The 13,660-nt window shown below is 41.0% G+C and overlaps 1 pseudogene across 1 annotated transcript in view; it reads right to left on the bottom strand.

Annotated features, from left to right (window-relative positions):
• LOC310891269 (nuclear pore complex protein Nup153-like) overlaps positions 1–13,660 on the bottom strand; it is a 270,187-nt pseudogene that overhangs the window by 235,541 nt on the left and 20,986 nt on the right. Inside the window, exons 12-14 of the transcript in view lie at positions 12,156–12,767; positions 10,559–10,753; positions 9,696–10,044 (exon numbers count right to left, since the gene is read on the bottom strand). The product of the transcript in view is annotated as a nuclear pore complex protein Nup153-like (transcript). The remainder of the gene's footprint in view (positions 1–9,695; positions 10,045–10,558; positions 10,754–12,155; positions 12,768–13,660) is intronic.

The following is a 13,660-nucleotide window of genomic DNA, read 5'->3' on the forward strand; positions in this document are numbered from 1 at the left end:
CATCTGGCGTCATGCTAAACAATACATAGGGGTGGCTGGCTGGGGTGGGGGGCCGGCTGCTAGGGGATAGGCTGGGCATCGGTCAGCGGGTGGTGAGCAATTGCATTGTGCATCACTTGTTTTCTTACACATTATTATTATTAATACTATTACCATTATCACTATTATTACTATTATTGTTATTATTATATTCCTGTCTTAATAAACTGTCTTTATCTCAACTCACCGGCTTCACTTTCCCGTTTCTCTCCCCCATCCCAGAGAGGGAGGGGGGAGGGTGAGCGAACGGCTGTGTGGTGTTTAGCTGCCAGCCGGGTTAAACCACAACAGGTGACAGGCCTTTAACGACACTCACGACTCAGAAACATTTGCCGATGCAGTCAAACGGTGTCTATTAACGCGAGGCACTGAAGTTAATTGGTATTAAAAATGAGCCAAAACGAAAGGCAAGTATCTGCGTGTCCAGCAGAATGACAGCGATCATCACCATTTGATCAACCTTCCCTGTGAGTTCTATCTGCAAGTTACTTTGAGGTAGCGCTAGAAAGAAGCGGTTGGTCCAGAGCATCCCTGCAAAAAGAAACATCCACGGCTTAAGTACCGTTTACTCTTTTGGTATCCTTTTAAGTACTTTTTACCCGTTTCGGACTCCTGCCTTTTCCCGGCTCACTGATGACAGCATTAGTAGCCCCTCAAGCTACTGTCCTACAGCCTTTCCCATCAGTGAAGAGATAGGAAAAACCCCACTACTTCTTGGAAAAGAAAACCAGCAGGTTTTTGAATAAAAGCATTCTCTGTTGCAGCTAGGTACAACGAAAAGAGTTTATGAAATCATTACGGGACATTCTTGTAGAAAACTTCCTCAACCTTGGAAGAAAAAAAAACATTTCAGCTAAGTAAAACAGAAAATAACTGGAAGAAGTGAAGTATGGCGGTGTTGGAAAAGTTGCTTCAAAGACTTGTTTAATTAAAAAGAAGGAAAAAAGCAAGTCCCTACTGCAATCCCATCTTTGTCAAACTGATGGCGGGCACCAGTACGATGTGTTCAGCTAACACAGGCTGGAAGTTGTAACTGCAGCTGTGAAGTTTACCCAGTAAAAAGACTCCGCAAAGCATTCTAGCAGTTCCGATGCAATCACTGCTTCCTGAATTTGTGACTCACGGTTAACACGGCAGTACAGGAAGAAGTCTGGCATTCACTGCGCTCTTACGGTAAAGAATCTGCCCTGCGCACACCATCCCAAGCCAGGTATGCGCTCCTAACAGGAAAGGACGATAGGCTGATAAGTCTCAGCAGAGGGAAAAAGACATCAGAGAACTCCTTTATAACAGCAGCACGCGGGCTGCAACCAACGTTCTCTTCCTCTCATCATTTTCATTTCTGTGGACTCCAAGAGAATACACTCCCAACATTTTTCAGCTCTGGAGAACAAACAGCCCAACCAATCTCATTCACTGAACTACAAAACTGGTATTTTCACTATCTAGTCCGGAAAAGGAGGCGCACGTCTCTAACGTACAGTGTAGAGACCTTGTTAATAGGCAAAGTCTGCATAAAATAGGTGGCCACAGCCTGATTTTCTGACGTTCAGGGCCTTGGGTCACACACCACCACAGTATCAGACTTAATGAAGTCACCAATCTATGTGGGCCTCTCGTTACACAGGTCACATGTTATGGACCAACCTCTCAAAGGCCAAAAACCAGCACTGATACTGCCGGGCCAACACATATCTGTAGCATCCCATTTCTGGGTGACAACACAATGAATGTTTCCACAAAGTACTCGATGCAACCTAACTACTGTGTTTGGTGATGCAAAGCAAGCCGTGTCAAAGCAGCGTAGCACCCAGGCACATTCCTGGAAGATGTTTTGCTGCTCACGTTGAAGAAAATAGATAAAAAAATCCTGTGCAGTTTGCACTTCTGAGCTCAAGTACCACAGCTATGCACTACAATTGAAGTGGCATCAAACCTTGTAAGGTTTTGAAGCTTCAGCACTGCCATCCAAAGTCAAGGAGGCTGCATCTATTATCTTGAATTTGCCCCAGCTCAGTCCCCTGAAACAATTCCATAGACACGTACAAGCAACCCTTTTCCCACCCAGATTCTTTGCTTCATCTATTCCACCTCTACCTTGTGTCATATTCTTATTAATCTGCCCCTCAAAAGACTCCCTGGCTCACACAAAGAAGCAACCCAACAAATCCCCGTTCCCAGCCACGTTGCTTTCATGCTTTGGGAAGAGTTAACTGCAACAGCTCTAACTGTGATGCCACCTCACCCCCTCCACCTATGTGAGGTTCTTTGCCTTCTGTCTCCTCCTACGTCTACACCTGCACTAGAACCAGGAAGAATGTGCTTCCTACAATACTCCAAGAGCCTCTTCTGTTTCAGGATGTCATCATTTCAATTCAGGACTGAAAGTATTCCTAGCAAAAACCCAACAGCTAATAGCTAACAGAAGCAGTTGCTGGTGATCAGCTACAAGTAACCTGGAAGTACTGAGGAGTCACAAAAGAGAATTTGCATTACATTTAAGAACAGCATGCAGCTTAGGACCACTGCTTTCACTGACTACACTAAGCCATAAAAAAGAACTGGATTCTTACCTGCCATCACAGCAATTATGGTTTATGTTGCCCCCAAAACACACACGGCAGTACCAGAACTGTGTCAACTAGCTTTAACAGCTTCCCCAGCTATTAAGTACAGTAATTTCTGCTTCCTTTTTTTTCTTGGAGGAATATTCTTTTGTTTCCAGCCTCACTTACTTATTATACACACTGTTAATTAGCAACTATTTCTCCATATTCATAGGGTTATGGAGTCCCTATGACTGGAAAAGACTCTGTACCCTTCAAGATAAGAACAGCATAAAGGCAGCAACTCGCAAGACTGCTCTAGCTTAAAGCAAAGCTTTCCTCATTGCTCTCATCTCCTTTGACTTGAGTACTGTCATCCTTCTACCAGAGCTTTAAAACTTCATTACCGTGAATGAAGGAAGACCAGAGCAATTAGAGAGGGTAGCAGAGGGTATAACTTAAGGAGCTGTTACTAGGATTTTTTTGTTGTTCCTGGTGGACTATTTTTCTCCTTGCCAGCAAGGAGGGAAAACCAGCAAGTTGTTTTCTCCAAGATTTTTTTTTTTTAGGTTTAAGAACACGGATTTTGTTGTAGCAATTTCTTCGCTGTAAAGCGTCAGCTGAGAAGTCTAACAGTAAGAAGGGCAAGGGAAAACTGAATGCTGATGCAGAGAGTGCCAGCAGACATCATCCTCATTCCACGGGATGTTTGTAGCTATGGCAGTTGAAGTCTACACTTCCATATGCTTAACATACCCTATTTATAAGCCCATTTTAGCTGACCTAGCATGTATCAGTAGTACAGTTAGAGCCAGCAGCCTGCAGGAAAAAGTGGGCACAGGTGTTTCCATAGCAAGGCCTGTGAGTGTCTCCCATACATACTTCCAGTCTAAGCAAGCACATGAAAGGCTTGGCTTGTCGCTTACCTAAGGAACCAGGAAAACAAGGGGAAGCTAGATTTTGCTTGTGTCCTAATGCCCATATAAAAATAAAGACAGATGAAATACCCTTACTACCTTGTTAAATTCCATAAGCCGGAAGAGAACGTGCTGCACACAGGTACAAGTAAAATCCCTTGCTGGCAGGTTTGCAGAAACAAATTTTTTATTTACACAGGCAAGTCTATCTTTAGACCCCATTTACCTCTTTACATTTCTCGAATATTTACATGACTTCATGGTGCTCCAAGAGAGTGATGAACAAAAAGATTACAGAAACTGTCAAAAGCATAGCAAGAAAAACCCAACCTATCATTGTGCTTTAAAACTTATGAGCTAGAATAATGTAGAAGAAATGTAGTTTTAGCACTTTGGTCCTAACGGTCATGCTCTAGAAGACACTTAAATAGCAGAGGGGATTTCAGAAGTGACCGTATCCAGAGGTTGCCAGTGACAATTCATGAGTGAATCGTAGAGTTCTTCGCTTGTCTCCGTGAATTGTCTGTTCATTTCATCAACATCCAAGTAGAGCTGTGGATCTGAAAATAAAAGCCTGGTAAGTCCAAGTATCAAATCTGAGGCATGCGCACAAAAAAACTTCACGTGAAATGGCTAATAAAATGTATTTTAAGCTAAGTGTAATAAGCTATTAGATCTACTAATTTTAGTGAGGTATTTAGTCCTCTAAAATTTTGAGCCTCACAACTCCAACTTTTGGGAATTTGTATATTAGAAGGCTGGGACTAGAACTGTCTTTCAAGATAAAGACAAAGACAATGTTTAAGATAGTAAAGATAACGTTTAAGGATAATCAGCCATGAAACCCTCCCAAGAGTCATTTAATTCACTTCTACGGCAATACACGTTACATAGGATAGTTTCTAAACACTAACACAAAATGCCTCCACGTGAGGAACTTTGCAAACCTTCCAGGACACAAATATGTTTTGTACCGTATTTGTAAGTGCAAGCTGAATCCTCCTTTTGGAATCTGCAACATAAGCTTTTACCTCAGGGTGGAGAACAAAGCTTTTGCATATTACTGAGCTTCTAATATAAAATCTGTTTAGCGGAACCAATACAAAGAACAAAATTCTGTATTAGACCATTTTCAAATGGGAATGAAGGCACAGGTACAAGAAACCTGCTGCGAAGCATTGACAGTGTCCCGTTTTACTTGATGCGGTCAGTGTATGCTGTATCAGCTTTAAAACCCCAGCTGATTGCAGATCAACCCCACAGAGGTTTGACCTCAGCTGAATTTTCAAGATGTTCTTCATCCAGTAGAGGTTGGCTTGTATTGTTAAAAGGCACAAGGATGGCTAAACTCAAGTGACAATGATAGAACCCTTATTACCGTCAGTAATTAGGTCATCACCGATTGCAGTCATAACTGAAGATTCCTGAAAGACAGAAAAGGCTAAGTTTAATCATAACTCATTTCAGAAAGCATCACAGATTCAAAGTGCTGCAGTCTCAACCCATTCCTTCTTCCTACAACTACAAGGATAGATGGCATTTTATCTATTTATTTTTAGAAGAAAGCCAATATTGCAGTACAGGTTGGAAGGGACCTCCGGAGGTCACAACTAATAAATTGACCACTTACATAAGACCACTTACAACAACTGTTTAATTTGCTTTAAGCAAAGCAAATCAGAAGAACAGGAACAGAAGAAGCGTACGCAATTATGCTGTCAAAACCATTCTTTGGTATGCGTGAACAAATAATGGTGTATAAATCACTAATTCTATGGATTTACTATTTAAGCACTTAAATACAAACACCTCTGAATGGAATCTGCTCTTTTAACTTCACACTAAGCAGAAAGCATGTTTTCAACTTCGGATTCTTTTTGCTGATTCACACAAATCTGTACAACGTATTATCTGTGAAATATTTTCTTTACAGCAAGCGTGCACTATCTTTACCTCAAAAACAGCTGGAGCCATTAAAGAATCTCCTAAAGAGCAGTCTCCAACAGCTTGCATGCTGTCACAGGGAGCATAGGAGCTGTAGTTGTAGTCAGCGTAAGCATCGTAACTCCTCTGCGAGTAGTAGTTCTGGTAATCTTGGCAATAATCATTATGGTTGTATGACTGGTACCGCTGCAATTCTGCTTTCAGTCTGAAACATGAGAAGTTGCATACAGTCAGAGAACAAGAGACTGTAAACCCAGTTCTGAACTTAAACAATTTGTCAGCTTACATACTTCAAAGCTTAAAAGGAAGCTTTCCTAAACAGTCACCTAAGTGACAGCTTAAGTCACAGCTCAAAACCTCATTTCTATAGAAGCAAGCATCCTCACCTTTGCCAATACCAGAAGGAATTGTTCTCATGGATTAACTCCAGAGCCTTGACATGGTTACCTGTACACATCAAGTATTTTTAGCGTTGGCATAAGCAAGCTGCTGCTATGTCTCTGTGCTTTGCTAAAGATTGATTTAAGACCAGAGACATTTATCAAGCACAGCTGCTTTAAAGATGCAGTCTTAACCCTTCTATCTTTTGTTTGGTTAATTACTAGATCTTATTTCCAGAAAGAAGTGAATGGAGTCAGATTATCCATTTCAAAGAAGCATCTGACGCTGCCTGTCAGTTTGCCATGTCTACCTCCACCTGCTCAGTTTTTTTGTTTGTTTAAAGTCCATTAAACATTCAACAGCTGCCAACTATACCACTCAGGTGAAGTCAGTCTTGCTTAACAACACAATCGCGATTCTTCAGCATGACGCCTTATTATTAGTGGGAGAATTACAAAATACACTGGTTCTTAAGAAGAAAGGGCCAGCTGATTAGCTTTCACTACTTTCCCTTTCAAGATTTTCTCAGGGGCAGCTTCAGACTAATGACAAGAACCAAGACAAGTGCTATCTGTACTAAAACTGAGGTACACTGCATAAAGAACATTCAGATAACCCAGCTGCATATTCAAAAAAATCCGCTGTTTAGACTTGTCTTCACTGATTCTGTACAGGCAGACCTCCTGTGTTTGCAGTGCCCAGTTTCTCTCACTTGAATTGGGGATGCAGAGAAGTGAGTTCTATGCTTTTGGGGAAGAATACAAGCTGAAGGCATTCTGAAATAGCTTCCAAACTAAGCAAACATGAGGGACAAACTAATCCAATGGCTGGGTATTTCAATGCTAAGAGAGCACGGTACTCAGCCATTCAGAAACGTATTACTGATGTGTATTTTAATACCTACATTTGTTTCAATACTGCAAAGCTACACAAGTTCTAATAAAGAGGTAATCCATTGTCTTGTTACTGTAGTAAACAAACAGAAGATACATCATCTTAGGTCTTCTGCTTCCAACTGCACTCTTCCTACATACAGTTGTGTAGGGAAGGAAAATCTGAAAATACTGTTGACGTTCTTCTGGATAGCCGAAGCAAGAAAACATGTTTGTGGCTTATTCTTGTTTTCAAAATAAAACAATATTAATTTAATCAAAAAATTTTGGCAAAGAAGTTTGGACAGTGCTCTCTTGGAGAAGAGCATTGCCATTCCAAAGCAGAAGGAGGCAACATTTGCAGAATTATGCTAGGTAAACAGAAACAGAAGTGTCATTTTTTACTATTTAACAGAACACACAAGCTAACCTCATGAACATACTGAAATTGTTTATATGAAGTCCTGTTTTGTCAGTATCCTGGATCAAAGTTCATCAAATTTGGTATCAATTCTTTAACCATTCAGAGACCTGAATTGCCTTAAATAAGTGATAGAACTGAGCCGGTAGAGTAAGAAACCCTCTCAGGAAGTGCTAAGCTTTAAACTCCCCATTGCCCTAAGCTCATGAAAAGCAAAAAATAGCATTCTAAACCTGTTCTAGTAATAACGCCTTTGGCTTTCTCCCTGCGTTCCCATTTTTTCCCCCCACTTCTTTCCTGTCAACCCACTGTAAAACTAGTTATGTGCTTCTCTCAAACTAGAGGGAAAGCTCTAAGAACAAGAACTCCCTAGCATATAAAACCACTTGTTGTCCCTTCTACCTTATACAGGCCCAAACCTGAAAATATTTACCAATGCATTCAGCTTTGCTACTGTTGAGAAACAAGGCTGGTTGCAATGGCAGCTAAGCCCAAGTTGCGCTGTCTGGCTAGACTTAACAGTTGGATTCCCCCAGCCATCCTGAAGCAGGTTGATGAATCCAGGGAGTCAAAACATAGGACTTCTGCATTTCTGGTTTTGTAGACTGCATCGTGTGTACAGCCACTACAGCAAGGGCCACAGACTTTCCAAAAGCAGAGCTACAAGAATCTGATTATTTAGAATAACTGTATCAATGCACAACTCCTTGGTTACCTTTTAGAAATTCCTATGCTCAGCCGGATTCCTTTTCCCCCCAGACCTGGTGCGTTCTGGCAGTCTTGCAGTGCCCTCATCTGATCACCTTCCTCACCAAATCTGTCATAGGCATACCCTCTACTATTTTCAAAAGGGAGAAAACCAATTCTAGTATGCATAACAGTTACAAAGCTAACGAATTCAGTTTCTGTCTTCTACAAAAAACAGAAGATAGCAGCTACTATAGCTTCTATTACTTAAGCAACCTCTCTGGCATGTGCACGTGCACAGAAAAGGCTTTCACCAAATTAAAACACTTGGGCCAGAAGCAAAAAGCTTATTCCTTGGTAGCATTAAGATGCAACTCACTGAGAGCCAGCAAAACAATACATTTTAAGTGCTCTCTGCATAAGTAATCAGATTCCATATTTCTGCATATACAGCAGTTAATCAGTTAGCACTAACCCACTCCTTTTGGAGCCACAAACTTTATTGGTCACAAACACCAAGAGCTGGCTGTAATTATCTGAACCAGTATTAACCGGTACCTCTGAACTCTTCAAACAAAAATATCTTTCAGGTGCTCTTAGAAGAACAACATCAATTGCCTGCAACAATTTGATGGCTTTGCTAAACGGAGCACTGAAAAGCACAGTGGTACAGTTTCTTTTGTAGCCTGTTCAGAAATTATAGCCCCGTGCCTACAGCTTCAAATCAGGCCAAGCTTACCAGCCCAACTCTTACAGCTTAAGTTCACTGCACTCGAATGCCTTCAAGACGTGCTTTTAGGAGCCATGGAGAAGAACCCTCTGGTAAGACCACCATTATAAAGTACTGAGTGTTGTTTTACACTTAAAATAGAACTATCTGTTACAGTCATTCATCAGCTTTCCCTAGGCTGCTGCTCTCTCACTACTGAATGTGATCCTGCTCTCAGTTTCCCACTAACTTTTTCCCCCAGCGGTTATGGCCTCTTTTCATCTATGACACTTTTAAGGGACTACACCGTGTTGAAAAATGCTGGTTAACATTTCCTTTTACACAAGGTGCCTCATCGAATTTTCCTGACTAAACCAGACCCCAGAACCTTAACTAGAAGAGGAAGCACACAAACACACACGCCTCCCTGCCCACCATATCTCCCCAAAACATATCTGTTCAGTAACAGACCAACTGTAAGAATACTGCGATTAAAATCAGTATAGCTCTATACACTGCTTTTGTTCGGGATTACTAGCTAATGTCCTTCCCCTTACCCCTTCTGGAATTAATACTGAATTCTGTACTCCAAAACGCGGTTCTTAAGTCATACAAATGACATTTAACAATCAGAATTTTTCCACACAGTGATCCTCAATAAAAACTTCAATCCTCTACTGCAGTCTTTCAACAAATTAAAGGAATACAAAACTGGCTAATAACTGTTCAGTGATTTTTGGACCTTTGTAGCACTAGAGTAACAGCAGTACACTCTGCAGCATAGTTGCAAGTACGTGGGAATAAGATACTCTCTCTCATCTCTTTTTTTCTCTGAAAAGTGTGAGGCCTCTATTTCACCCTACTAAAGATTTTACCACCAACTGTACTGCTAGCATTGAGACACTGCAACTTCTGTGCTTGTATGAGATGCAGGACAGGTTCCTTAAGGTGTCGCAATTTTTTGTCTAAACCTAGTGTTGAGATCAAAAAAGGGATTGCTACTAATTGCGTACGTATCAATAACCAGGACAGAAGACATGCTGCATATAGGAATTAAACTTTTTCTAAAGCTCTAGTACATGAACATATCAAATCCCGCAGATTTTTTCTAGTATGGTTTCAGAGGTCTTACTTGATGGACATAAGCGCACAAGTGAAGACAAAAGATATTCTGTTTACCTGAAGTACTGGTTTGGACCCCAAATGAAAAAGCTGGCTTTGCTTGCTCAGGTTCCTTCTCTGATGGTTTAACGAAACTGAAGTTGAACATAGGTTTTGCTGTGCTCTCTTCTTTTGTACGCTCGGACTTCCCAACTGAAAAGATAGGCTGTGTCTTTGACTCTTCAGTGTCAGCTTTCTTTCCAAACACTAACGGAGCAGCAGTAGTGACAGAATCCTGCTTCTCTTCTGTCCTTCCCAAAATAAACTGTGAGGCAGCTGCAGACTCTGCACCTGAACACTCTGAGTGAACACCGAATGTAAATGATGGCAAGGCAGCATTTTGTGGACGCAGTCGCAGTACCAAAACCTGCAGAAATAAGTGAATGTCAAGTCCGTAACCCACGGTGTATCTGCAGTACCTGAAGGTTTGAACTACATTCTAGTCCTGATCTTTCCAGTCAAAACTGTTTAACAAACAACCAACCAAACAGTAAAACAAACAAGAAAACCCCATGCTTCCTCTCTACATAAAACTTTTCACAATTGTGTTTTCTGCCCACCACCTGGCTTTAAAAAGTATACGAACTTCTTTGAAAGATCATGTTTTTAGTCTGAACTCCAAATGAACAACGTGTAGGGCATGTAAAGAACAAGCACGTCATTAATGAAAGCTTTTCTCTAAAAAGGATAAACTTATTCTTGGGGAAAAGTGTGGAAACAGAAGTTATCTAGGCAATATTCCTACAGGAAAAACGAATAATTTTGCCACACCTCAAAGGAAAAAATAATTGTGCTTAACAGGTAAGAAAATAAAAAAAATCAGAGCAAACCAAAAAATAAATCACAGAATATGCATCCTCGTTTTAATCATTAAGTATTACCTCTGAGCTCTGCTTTGGTGCTTGGCTTTGCACTTTCACAGGCTACACACTTCGTGGCCTCTGCTTTGTTTTGAACCAAGCAGGTCTCCCAATCCCAGCTTCCTTCAGGCTTCTTGAATTTGTCTAAATCCAGAAATTCTCCAGAAGGAGCAGAAAATGCAGATGCACTGCTACTGGTCACAGGTGTTGGACCCTCTGTGAGACAAACAAGACAGTTAACCATCCTGTTTGAACATGAACTATAAAATGAACATTAACTTTTAAATTTGATTTGTCAAATCCCACAGAAATGTTCAAAACTACTCCGCAACTCCCCCCCCCCCGCCCCTGAAAAAAATAAAAGCCACCAAAAACCCACAAAGAAACAAACAAACAAACAAAAAAACCAGAGTGGAACTCAAAGCTTCCAAACAACACACAACTCTGTTCAGCACACAAGCTTCTGCTGCTGTTGACCACAGTGTAACCTCCATAAAGAGGCCTGACAGGTGCCTTTTAAAAAAAAGGTGCCTTTTAAGAGAGAAGCAGAAGATAACGCTTCAAATTCAAAACCGGAAAGACAAGAATGGCTCTTCCCTTCCACGGCACACGCAGAAAACTTTTATCCTAGTATTACTTGCATCGCTCTTCCTCCTGACAAGTGCAACGTAACCGTGCAATTCACTGCACCATGGTCACAGTAAACCCCTCATTTCCAAAATTCCTCCTTGCAATGGCAAGAGCCTCAGACAAAGATGCCGACTGACCGCTCAGAGGTTGGAAGTCCAAGAGAATCAACTCTGTCTGAAATCCATTATCTTACCTCAGGAAATTTCAGTCTTACCGCACAGGATGATTACAAAAGCCCGGTCTAGTCCACCTTAATTTGTTTCTTCCACGATATATTTGCACAGGTGTTTTTCGATGTAATGGCATGTTAAATGACATTTAGAGTCAAAGTTAGAATTAGAATCGTATTTTAAAAACAATACAACCACGCTCAAAATCAATTACGGTCACACACAATGGGAAACAACCCAGTACTGCCCTGAAGAAGTTATCCAGCGGGTCACTCGCTTTCTTGAAGCCTACCACTGACCTTCATAGGCATCTCTCTGCTTTAGCTTAAGACTAGTTAAGACTACACTGTCTTGAAATCTGGCTTCACATCTCCCCTCAATTACATACAAACGGTGAGTAGAGGCATTTTGGACACATTCTGTAATTTTTTTTACTTATTTTTTGAAAGAGAAAAACGCAGTCATTTTTAACTCTTTCTATGGAGTTCTCATTTTCGCCAGTGAAAAATCACTATGTTGTTTTTAAATTAAGTCACCCACTTCAGCCATCTTCCCTCACCAGCTGCAAAGCCGGGGGTATCTGCATTGATCCAGCTCCGTACTAATACATTTCACAATCAGTTCAATTTATGCGACAGGCTGGAACCTGGGCTGAGACCTCTGAAGTGCCTGTAAACCAATCCTGCAGACAGCCGCTAATCCATCAACCGTACCTGGGAATCGTGTTGCTTAAAATATTCCATATATGCAACGTACTTTTATTCTGTACAAGATTCACAGAGGCTAGGATGGAAACAACAGGAAAAAAAGGACCATACCTGGTTTCTCAGACTGACAGGCTACACATTTGTTATCTTCCGTCTTATTTGGTACAAGGCATATTCCACAGTCCCAAGAGCCTTTCGCCTTCTTAAATTTGTCTCCAAAGCCCAGAGTGGCTGTTGTGTCAGTGCTGCTCGAGGAGGATGTCACTGTCACCGAGCTGTCTGTGACCACTGGTCATGTCAGAGCAGGCATTACTCCCGTTCCAGGTTTTGGTGTCTCACATGCTATACATTTTGTAGCTTCCGGTTTGTTTTGGACAAGACATGTATCACAATCCCACGTTCCAGGTACTGTTTTGAATTTGTCTCCAAAGCCCAGCATCCCTGCTGGGGGCGCTGCTGGCTTTGAGGTGTCGCATTGACTTGAACTTACTGTCTGTTTCATACTCTCAACTGTTGACGCTTTAGTAGCTTGACAAGTTACACATTTGTCCTTTATGTCTTTGTTTTGCAGAAAAGGGTCACATGTATCAGATTGCCAGTACGATGCTTGTTTAGAAGTCTCTTTACCTGCAGAAAAAGTTGTTATTGCAGGCCTAGTATAAACCACTGTGCTTGTTGTAGGTTGTGCAGACGTAGAAGAGCGTGTTTTCAACAATCCAAAGTCTAGGAAGCAAGAAAAAAAAGTCTTCCTGTTAGCGCAGCACCTCACTACATGTAACTAAGTGACTTTACTAGAGGGCAAAAATTTCAACTCAGGTGCCAATGGTTACAACTAGACATTCAGACCGAGCGCAACAGGAAGTCCCCAGAAATCTTATCTAAACGGATGAAATTTCATCTGCTGCACTGGGTCACAACAGAACATTTCGTTAAAGCTTCATTTAACTCTTTGTTTCCAAGCAAGCTTTAAATCAACATTTTCACTGGTCGATACAAGTACAAACAGACAGTAGCTGACTGAAATCTGACAGTCCAACGTGGAATGGAAATAATACAATTTGATTAAGACGCGATGCCCAATCGAATCAAATTTCTAAAGCTCCTCCTTCCGTAGCAGATGACTCAAATCTACTCCAGTAACTGTACAGAAGTTTGTACTCGGAGCAGCAATCCATGCGGTATTTTCCCACAGATGCTGAATATTAATTAAATAATAAAAACTCAAGACAATTGAACAACTGTCTAATTTTCTATAATCTTTTTCAAAATGCATCGGACACAGGACAACTCCTTATTTAAAAGGTGGCAATTTTAACAGGAAAGACAAGCTACTAATACAGAAAGACTAAAGGAAATGCATCTTAAACAGCAGCTCAAGTTGCTTGTAAATCTACCTTGAACATAGTTGTTTTGTGGTTTGTTTGTTGGGTTTTTTTTAGTCAAAAATGAAGTCTTTGAACAATGTGGATTTAGATTCTGCTTCTTTTAAACCGATAAAGAAAGTGAATGTCACTTCACTCAGAGGTCTTTCCTTAAACAAAATGCACAATGTATTTTCTCTCACTTAGCTCTTTCCAACAGAGAAATGTGCCGCCTTCTTAACAAGTATGTAAGTT

This window comes from Anser anser, assembly GCF_964211835.1.
Source record: "Anser anser genome assembly, contig: HAP1_SCAFFOLD_60, whole genome shotgun sequence".
NCBI lineage: Eukaryota > Metazoa > Chordata > Aves > Anseriformes > Anatidae > Anser > Anser anser.